Source organism: Lynx canadensis, chromosome B4 (assembly GCF_007474595.2).
Source record: "Lynx canadensis isolate LIC74 chromosome B4, mLynCan4.pri.v2, whole genome shotgun sequence".
Lineage (NCBI taxonomy): Eukaryota > Metazoa > Chordata > Mammalia > Carnivora > Felidae > Lynx > Lynx canadensis.
In genome coordinates this window covers 62,247,347-62,258,285 of record NC_044309.1, presented here as the reverse complement: position 1 = coordinate 62,258,285, position 10,939 = coordinate 62,247,347, and positions in this window count along the sequence as shown.

The following is a 10,939-nucleotide window of genomic DNA, read 5'->3' as shown; positions in this document are numbered from 1 at the left end:
AAGCAGAGATAATACCTATCCTTCTCAAGCTATTCCAAGAAATAGAAAGGGAAGGAAAACTTCCAGACTCATTCTATGAAGCCAGTATTACTTGATTCCTAAACCAGACAGAGACCCAGTAAAAAAGAGAACTACAGGCCAATATCCCTGATGAATATGGATGCAAAAATTCTCAACAAGATACTAGCAAATCGAATTCAACAGCATATAAAAAGAATTATTCACCATGATCAAGTGGGATTCATTCCTGGGATGCAGGGCTGGTTCAACATTCGCAAATCAATCAACGTGATCCATCACATTAACAAAAAAAAAGAGAAGAACCATATGATCCTGTCAATCGATGCAGAAAAGGCCTTTGACAAAATCCAGCACCCTTTCTTAATAAAAACCCTTGAGAAAGTCGGGATAGAAGGAACATACTTAAACATCATAAAAGCCATTTATGAAAAGCCCACAGCTAACATCATCCTCAACGGGGAAAAACTGAGAGCTTTTTCCCTGAGATCAGGAACACGACAGGGATGCCCACTCTCACCGCTGTTGTTTAACATAGTGCTGGAAGTTCTAGCATCAGCCATCAGACAACAAAAAGAAATCAAAGGCATCAAAATTGGCAAAGATGAAGTCAAGCTTTTGCTTTTTGTAGATGACATGATATTATACATGGAAAATCCGATAGACTCCACCAAAAGTCTGCTAGAACTGATACATGAATTCAGCAAAGTTGCAGGATACAAAATCAATGTGCAGAAATCAGTTGCATTCTTATACACTAACAATGAAGCCACAGAAAGACAAATAAAGAAACTGATCCCATTCACAATTGCACCAAGAAGCATAAAATACCTAGGAATTAATCTAACCAAAGATGTAAAGGATCTGTATGCTGAAAACTATAGAAAGCTTATGAAGGTAATTGAAGAAGATTTAAAGAAATGGAAAGACATTCCCTGCTCATGGATTGGAAAAATAAATATTGTCAAATGTCAATACTACCCAAAGCTATCTACACATTCAATGCAATCCCAATCAAAATTGCACCAGCATTCTTCTCAAAACTAGAACAAGCAATCCTAAAATTCATATGGAACCACAAAAGGCCCCGAATAGCCAAAGGAATTTTGAAGAAGAAGACCAAAGCAGGAGGCATCACAATCCCAGACTTTAGCCTCTACTACAAAGCTGTCATCATCAAGACAGCATGGTATTGGCACAAAAACAGACACACAGACCAATGGAATAGAATAGAAACCCCAGAACTAGACCCACAAACGTATGGCCAACTCATCTTTGACAAAGCAGGAAAGAACATCCAATGGAAAAAAAGACAGCCTCTTTAACAAATGGTGCTGGGAGAACTGGACAGCAACATGCAGAAGGTTGAAACTAGACCACTTTCTCACACCATTTACAAAAATAAACTCAAATGGATAAAGGACCTGAATGTGAGACAGGAAACCATCAAAACCTTAGAGGAGAAAGCAGGAAAAGACCTCTCTGACCTCAGCCGTAGCAATCTCTTACTCGACACATCTCCAAAGGCAAGGGAATTAAAAGCAAAAGTGAATTACTGGGACCTTATGAAGATAAAAGCTTCTGCACAGCAAAGGAAACAACCAACAAAACTAAAAGGCAACCAACGGAATGGGAAAAGATATCTGCAAATGACATATGGGACAAAGGGCTAGTATCTAAAATCTATAAAGAGCTCACCAAACTCCACACCCGAAAAACAAATAACCCAGTGAAGAAATGGGCAGAAAACATGAATAGACACTTCTCTAAAGAAGACATCCAGATGGCCAACAGGCACATGAAAAGATGTTCAGCGTCGCTCCTTATCAGGGAAATACAAATCAAAACCACACTCAGGTATCACCTCACGCCAGTCAGAGTGGCCAAAATGAACAAATCAGGAGACTATAGATGCTGGAGAGGATGTGGAGAAACGGGAACCCTCTTGCACTGTTGGTGGGAATGCAAATTGGTGCAGCCGCTCTGGAAAGCAGTGTGGAGGTTCCTCAGAAAATTAAAAATAGACCTACCCTATGACCCAGCAATAGCACTGCTAGGAATTACCCAAGGGATACAGGAGTACTGATGCATAGGGGCACTTGTACCCCAATGTTCATAGCAGCACTCTCAACAATAGCCAAATTATGGAAAGAGCCTAAATGTCCATCAACTGATGAATGGATAAAGAAATTGTGGTTTATATACACAATGGAATACTACGTGGCAATGAGAAAAAATGAAATATGGCCTTTTGTAGCAACGTGGATGGAACTGGAGAGTGTGATGCTAAGTGAAATAAGCCATACAGGGAAAGACAGATACCATATGGTTTCACGCTTATGTGGATCCTGAGAAACTTAACAGGAACCCATTGGGGAGGGGAAGGAAAAAAAAAAAAAAAAAAAAGGACGTTAGAGTGGGAGAGAGCCAAAGCATAAGAGACTGTTAAAAAACTGAGAACAAACTGAGGGTTGATGGGGGGTGGGAGGGAGGGGAGGGTGGGTGATGGGTATTGAGGAGGGCACCTTTTGGGATGAGCACTGGGTGTTGTATGGAAAACAATTTGTCAATAAATTTCATATATATATAAAAAAAAAAATCTTTGGCAAAATCTGGCAGGTATTTTGGGGAAGCAATTTCCAAGTCCAGTCCTTGCTTATTAACAAAATTCATTAGCTAAGTTCTAGTTCCAGCTTAAGGAAAGCCATGCATAAAAATGAGGGGAATGCAGCTAAAGCAATTGCCTGTGGACCTATCCAGAATTTTGTCAGAAGGAATTGAAAAGATGCTTTTCTCTCCTATAGATTTCCCCTTTCTTTGTTTAGAAACTAGATCAATTCAATTCCATCTTTACTGAAAATGCAAGGAGATGGCCCCAGTGAATAAGCTTTGTCTCTTATCTTATGTTTTCTGTTTTATTCTGGGGAATCTGGAAGAGCCAGAGCCTTTTCTAAGCCTTCCACTCAACATTTTGGAGCCAGGCTTTAGCATAAGAAGAGCCTGCTGTTCTAGTTGATTTAGTTCAGGGAGGCTGGGATCCTTAGTTCCTAGGAGTATTAAAAGTTGTGGGAAATTTTTGTCTTTTCTCTCAGGACTTGGGAAAATCCTTTTGCTTATAATCTACCTGGTTCTCATCCTATTTTGGTGGACTATTTTTGGAAGAACTTGTACTTTGGGGATGGGAGCAGAGGGGAAGGATGTGCCAGGATGGAGGGCTTTGGGGGGAAGAGAAGAGAGGATCCTGGAGAGAGTGGGAAAGAGGAGGAACTGGCCATTAGAACAGGATTCAAAGGAAGCAGAATTAGGGTGGGCTGCGGGAAATGACACGATTTTATTGTAACCAAAATGTTTTAAGTTTTTCCACATTTTTCATTAGATTTGGACCAAGAAAATCCCTTCATGAAGCTACTTTGAAGTCAGAATTTTGGTTAGAAGCTTCTTACTGAAAGGGCGGGCCTACGCAGGCCGACTCCATCTTGTTCTGTGTCCTTCACCTTGACCACACCTCCTCCCCTTGAGTAACCCCCCCCTCACCTGCCTAACAGGACTCGACCCTTCCCCAGGACCCTTCCCCAGCCAATCGGCTGAGGCCGTAGCCATTACCTCACCAACTGCCCCTAGGCCCCAATAAAACCTTTGTCCTTTTGAAACTCGCTCTCTCTCCCCGGTATCTCACCGCTAGGTCGGTGCAGATAGGGGATTGAGCTCCAGCTAGCTCGAATAAAGGCTCTTTTGCTTTTACATTGGATTCGGCTCCCTGGTGGTCTTTGGGGATCACGAATTCTGGGCATAACACTTACCATGAAAAAAAGGCCAAGCTTTGAATGTTAGGAATTGTCTTGCCCTTTTGCCCTATATTATCTCTAAGATAAACAATTTTAATCATATTAAAAGTTCACCAAAGTGGCCACTTACATTCCAAATTATCTGTAGTGCACTCCCACTGTTTTGTGAGATATGCACAAGAATTTGAGTTAAAATGACAGTACATATCAGAGGAAGACATTTGACCTGGGTGGTATTAATATGGTATGAAATGACCCTAGAAGATAAAAGCACAGGAATTGCTTTTACACCTCTTCTCTCAGGCCCTCAGTCAGAATCCCTGACTTCAGATCTGACAATTGTCAGCCTCCATAGATGGGGTTTTTGGGAAATTCTACCTCCCAAACTCTCGGGAGCACAAAGCTGGGACAGAGGGAAAGACAGAACTTGTAAGGTTTCCAGATGGTGACCCAACAGCAAAGTTTATTTTTTGAGGGGCACTGCCTGACAAGACCTTAAAACAGTCACTCTTCATGGCCAGTATGGCGTTCACATCACTGATTTTATGTTGGAACTTGAACAGAAGGGCTGGTGAGAGTCCCCCTTTGTTCATCACGAATATGCTGATGCTGTTGATGTGTGATGTGATCTGGCTGGGTGTTAGGGCGGGACTAGAGTAGAGCTGGCAAGCCGATGGCACTCAGTATTGCCACAACCCTTTCCCGGGCTGGTGGAATGCATTGCTAGTCAATCACAGCAGTTTGTTTTCTGCTCTATACAGTGTTCCAGATAACCACTATCAATAGGTAATATTGGTTAAATTGAGCATTTAATATGTGCCGTAAACTCTTCTAAGCACTACAAAAATTAATTCCGTTATCTTCACCTCAGTGCTTTTTACAGATTATGTAACCCTGCCCAAGGTCACACAGCTAGTAAATGGTGGGTCTAGGATTCAATCCCCAGCAGTCTGACCACAGAGCATGCGTTTTGCCACTGTATTTTCAGACCCCTGGTCAGAGTTAGCACATGAACTGTAGTCAAATCTGATACGAGTGTGCACTGTAACACAGGTTGTTAAAATATTGAAATGTTTTTATAAGTTTTGATATAAACTTTCCTTCTGCTGCTTCCTGTTGGCCCTACCCTTGGGACCTCCTCTCCTAACCCCTAACAAGAGAATTAATGCCCAGTGCAGAGAAGTGCAGAGAAGGGGTTCCAGAAGCCATCTCAAGACGGACTCTGTTCTGGTTGGCCAGTGTTGGCCAGTGCCCATGCCTCACAAGTCACTAAATATGGAATTTTAAAAATCATCTCTAGATGTGACTCTTTTAGGTCTTGGCGCTAGGAATAAACAACATCAATATTGTTTACATACAGTATTATTTAAATGTAACATTCACACTTCATACTATAATAAAACCTTATCAAAATACAGAAACAAATACTTTAAAAAAGTAAACATAGGACAACACTTTTTAAATGAACTCTTACTATATTTTTCTAAACCCCTTTTCTTATCACTAGCTAAAGTTAATTTTCCATGCTAATGTTGCTTTCCTAGTCACTTCTCAAGATGATAAAATTAGGCTTTCTACTTAATTTGTTTTTGTACCAACCATCTGATTCCAAATCCTCAGTGGAATGAAATCTCACTTTTATGACACTTATTTCCTGTTTCTTTCTCTTTTTTTAAGGTTTATTTATTTTTGAGAGAGAGAGACAGAGAGACAGAGTACGAGCAGGGGAGGGGCAGAGAGATTGGAAGACACAGAATCTGAAGCAGACTCCGGGCTCTGAGCTGTCAGCGCAGAGCCCGACGTGGGGCTTGAACTCATAAACTACAAGATCATGACCTGAGTCGAAGTCAGATGCTTAACCCACTGAACCACCCAGGTGCCCCTATTTCCTGTTTCGAACAATTTTCCCATCCATCTCTGAGCTGTGTCTTACTGCTCAGAAGCTTCTGGTCATCTTTGAGACACCGCAGGACCAGCATCCCTTCACAGGGGTCGGTCTCAGCACAGCCCCAGGAAGGTAAGCCTTGTCTTGGGGGTGAGTACTGGTCTGCTCTCGCCTGCCTGCACAAACACCCAACTGCCCTTCTGCTCCAAGATTCCGTTTCATTTCACCACTCTGATTTTCTAGCTCCTGTATTTGAATAACCACTGGCATTTCCTCCTGTGAACTCTGGCCGCAGACCCATTCTCTGTCTCAATTCGTCCGTTCTTGTCTCTGCTGCAGGATCCGCCTCGTGGCAGCTCCTATCACTGACCAAACCAGGCCTGGACCTCATTTTTGCCAAGCCTGGTGTGGCAGAACTGGCTTTCTCTGAGCTAGTTTCTTCTGAGATGTAATTTAGATACTGTAAGCCATCCACCAAGTCAAAGCTGGGCGAGACAGCTTGGTAAATTGAATTTGAAAAGGATCAAGTTCATTCTGACATTCAAGCAACATTGTTACAAAGGAAGAGAATCACTTAACAATAATTAGGAAAACAACAAAAAATGTTTGTTGGGAATTGTTCTTCATTCCCACTTGAAAGGTAAAAAGAGATGATCTTAAATTGTAGCTAGTGAATAATATTAGATAAAATAAAAACGTAGGGAAGAGAAACTTTAGAATAAGAGACTGGACTTTCCTTCTTTAGAGGTTTCAGAATATTTGCAGTAATTTGAGACAGGCTGTCTGAAGGAAGAGCGCTGACCTCAGAAGTTTCCTTCCAAAAGGAAAGCAGGTAGAAAGTGGTTCCAAATCAGAAATCAGGATTAACAACCTTCAGTAGAAGTGACCAGACAATGTAGAAAGTGAATCCTATACCTCCAGAGTGTGAATTTATTCAATTTCACTCAGAAATTTATAAAATTATATAAATTTTACTTTCTGTTTTTTTAGGCATTGAAGGTACTTAAAATGTATACTGTAATAGAAAAAGAACAAAGTGAATTTCCCTCCTGCCACCAGGAAATCCTAAACATCCAGCTACTGGAAGTCCTGTCTTCTGTTTATGAATGCATTCAAACATTTGTGTATTCCATCAATTATCAGATATCTGACTTGTTACTGTGTGCAGACAATCTGCTTAAGCTCAGAGGCAGACAGAACAGTTGCTGGTCCTGATTTTGGTAATTTAAAGCCAGTGAAAAAGGTTTACCACAGTAAAACATTTACAGAGCAGAAAAAATGTCTAAGTCCTAGTCTTCCCTAAGCCAGTTGTATTATTTAAATCTTCACATTTTCACTGTCTGAGGTGATTGTACCTATTGTGTTTACTAAGTTTATTCATATGGTTTACTCTTTACATTTTACACTTATCTTACGTATACCATTTTAGGAAGAAAACACAAGAGAAAATTTATCTTCCCATTCTCTGTTTGCAAACTTTATCACTGTTTTGTTTGGGTTCTTTAAGGAGGAATTGACTGGAAAAGTGGGGTGTATGTTGGTGTTAATCCTTTTGACTTTGCTGCCTGTCATTCTTTTTAAAAAATGTGTGTGTGTGTGTTGTTTGAAAAATGATTCAACACACCCATAACATGTGCATAAAACATCATTGCAAAGCCTAAGGACTAATTCCTAATTTGTCGTCTTCCCAGACAATTCAATGTTTCGGAACACTTCAAGTCCACGTAGCCTCTCAATTTACATGCTGTTGATGTCATACATTTTTCTGTTCTTTTTTCAAAAGGCTTCACCGACAGATAATTTATATACCATCCCGTTCACCCTTATAAAGTATACAACTCAATAGATTTTAGTGTACTCCCAGAATTGTGCAAGTATCACCACAATATCATTTTAGGACATTTTCATGCCTCTAAGAAGGAATCCTGTGCTCATTAGTAGTCCTCTCCATTCCCCCTCTCCCCAGCCCCTGGCAACCAGTAATCTACTTTCTGTCTCTATAGATTTGCAAGCATGCAGTTTCGACTAGATTTAATCACATATCACCATATTTACCATTTAAATTGCATTTTTTTTCTCCCTCTATACTTTCATCTGGAATCATTTTCATCCTGTCAGAAAAACTATCTGTTAGAATTTTCTTTTGTACTGGTTTTCCAGTGATAAACTCTTTCCGGTTTTGCTAGTAAAAGTCTTTCTTTCACCTTTACTGGGATGATCCAGATCCCAGAAAGTGGGGCTGGAATTAGAAGCGGTGGCGACTTCCAGTTCCTCTTTATTTGTAGGATGCCTTCTTCAGGGTCTCACCCCTATGTAAAGATTGGGTTACCAGGACACCTACTCTTAGGGTGGAACTTGGATTCTAAGTGTTTTATTCTTCCTGGTGCCTCCAGGGTGTCAATGATGTGCTCAGCCTCTCACTCATCCGTGAGGCAAAAAGGGTCCCAAATGCTGGGCTCACCCTTTATCTTCTCCTGGCCTGGTTCTTCTCTACTGTTAAAAATCTGATGTTATGAGGCAAATGTTGTTTAATCTGATTGTCTACATATCCTCTGAAGGAGGATTGGTTGAAATCATCTTGTTCCCTATTATAGGGAGGCAAAGTCTCTCACTTAAAAAAAAATGTTTTTTAAGTTTGTTTATTTTTGAGAGAGAGAAAGCACGTGGTGGGGGGGGGGAGGGAAGGGACAGAGAGAGGGAGGGATTCACAGAATCTGAAGCAGGCTCCAGGCTCTGAGCTGTCAGCACAGAGCCCAACAGGGGGCTTGAACTCACAAACGGTGAGATCACCACCTGAGCCGAAGTCAGACTTTTAAACAACTGAGCCATCCAGGTTTGCCTCTCACTTTTTTTTTTAAATACAGATGACATTCTTGTTTTCTCCAGGATATCTGTTCACTCTCTCCTACCCTAGAGTTACAACATTAGACATTCTTGTTTTCTCCAGGATATCTGTTCACTCTCTCCTACCCTAGAGTTACAACATTAGAGCAAAGGAGCTTAAGCTCCAGACCTACAGCTTTAAAGGAAAGGAACCCAAGATTTCCTTGAAAATCCTAGGAAAGGAATATCCTTGGAAAAGCAGGTATTTTCACACTTTCCTTTTTTTTTTTTTTTTGCTAGTTTATTTTCAGCATAAACTCACCTTCATAAGGAAATCTTTAAAAAAACGTTTTAAAAGCAGATCGAGGAAAGGGATAAATATTCATGATAAAATAGCCCAATAACTTTGCTAGTAATTCTTTTGTAACCATGGGGAAATATGAAAAATGTCCCATGAAGTAATTGTTAAAAATTTACATCATGTGATGTTAAAGGTTAAAGTTCTGGGAAGAAATATTATTAAAGTTTCTTTGAGAAGCAATTTGATCCTGGCAGTCAAATTAGAAACAGCAGAACAGCTGGGGGACTCACTGGCAACTGAGGCATTCGCTGGCATCAGGAACTGAGAAGGTTTCTAGTCTCAGTCCCACAACTGCAGTGAGATGATGGTGAGCAAAACAGAGTATGGTCGTCCTAAATCTAGGTTAGGCTGATAGCCACATTCCCAGAATGAATGAATAAATGAGTGAGTGACTGACTGAATGAATGGTCAGGAATTGGGAAGCAGATATCCAAGTATTACTTAAAAGCAGGTTTTCCATAATGGAAAGAAATAGAAGTAACAAGAAAATTACTGAGAAAAAAGAGGTGGAGAAAAATCATCACCACCATCACCATCTTTTATCAAAGCTATACTTCTATTGAGCATACCTACTATGCGTCAGGCAGTCTTCGACGCTCTTGACTCAGCTCACACAATCTTCACACTTGCCCTCTGAGGTACTTTCACAGGTTAGGAAACCGGGACTCCGTCTAGTGGTGATCGGGCAGAGAGGGGCCCGTGCTCTGTGCATTCCTTGGCTATAAACCATTGGAAGCAAAATAGAGCAATTAGTTCAGAAACAAGAATAGGTCATTGGACTACCAAAATTTGGCTCCATCTAATGAACATAGAGTAAATAAAATCCTCCTTTATTCATGAACAAGTTATCTTTAATTTGGGGGCAGACAACAAAACTCAGCATTAATTTTAGTGATGATAAATTATAGCTAAGACTATATTTATGCCCAAACTATTGACTTTCTTTATAAATGACTCTTAATCGTAGTTTTTCTAGATTTTTCAAATGTTGTAGGCATCTTATTTGTAGAAAAACTCTAATATGGCAATTCAATTCTTGTGTGGTAATTTTCACTCATCTGGTAATATATTTGAGAACAGTGAACATTCTTACGGAAACCTCCTAAAAAGTACCCCCAGATACAAAAGGTATACTCTGATTAGACCTGCTTAAAAATTTATTCAAATAGAAGTGATCACATCTAAAGTTAAAAATTTAAATATATTTATTTTACATGAGATTTATATATACATATACATATATGTTCATATTCATATATATGAAAACTTTGTAATGATAAACTTCTATTTTTATGGAAAGCATTACTGTTTTAGTACCATGCCACTCAGTAGCTATTTTCCACTGGTAAGGGGTTTTGACTCAAGGGCCAATCTATCCATAGAAAGTGGCAGTCTGGAGAGCTGTGTTGAGAAAGATTCTAAGATTGCGTGTGGAGTGGATATGCAAGACAATGACAGTTGATTAGTCAAGATCTTTATAAGCATAGAAAGGAAGAGGGTTTAGAACATGTTTTGTGGGTTTGCCATCCCTCTGTCTCATGATACCACCTCTCAGTAATTGTGATCTGAATTTTGGGCCAAGTATGAAGGAAAAATAAAATAAAATTGGGGTGTTTCCATAAATACGAATTTAGGTCAGCAATAACGCAATAACAGCATTACAAGGTACTCTGATTCTTAGAAGGTAGGTATAATGCTCATTCTCTTGGAAAAAGGTTGTCAAATGGATAAAATGCTCTCCTAATCCCTCCGACTACTTTAGAGGGAAAGAAGGAAATGACTGAACAAATGGGAAATGAAAGAAAAAGAGTCTGTGAATCAGACTATAAAGCAAGATCTGTTTCTACTTTGTCTTCTGTCTAACTGGAAAGGCCACAATATTCAGCCCTAATCCAAGATGTGCAAAGACATAAAATTATTTAAAAAACAACCACTACCACCAACCATCACCACCACAACAAAAATCCCCTGACTGTCTCATTCATAGAAACATGACCAAAAATAAAATCTGAAAGACATTTTCTTTCTTTCTTTCTCCCTCTTTCTTTCTTTCTTCTTTTTTCTTTA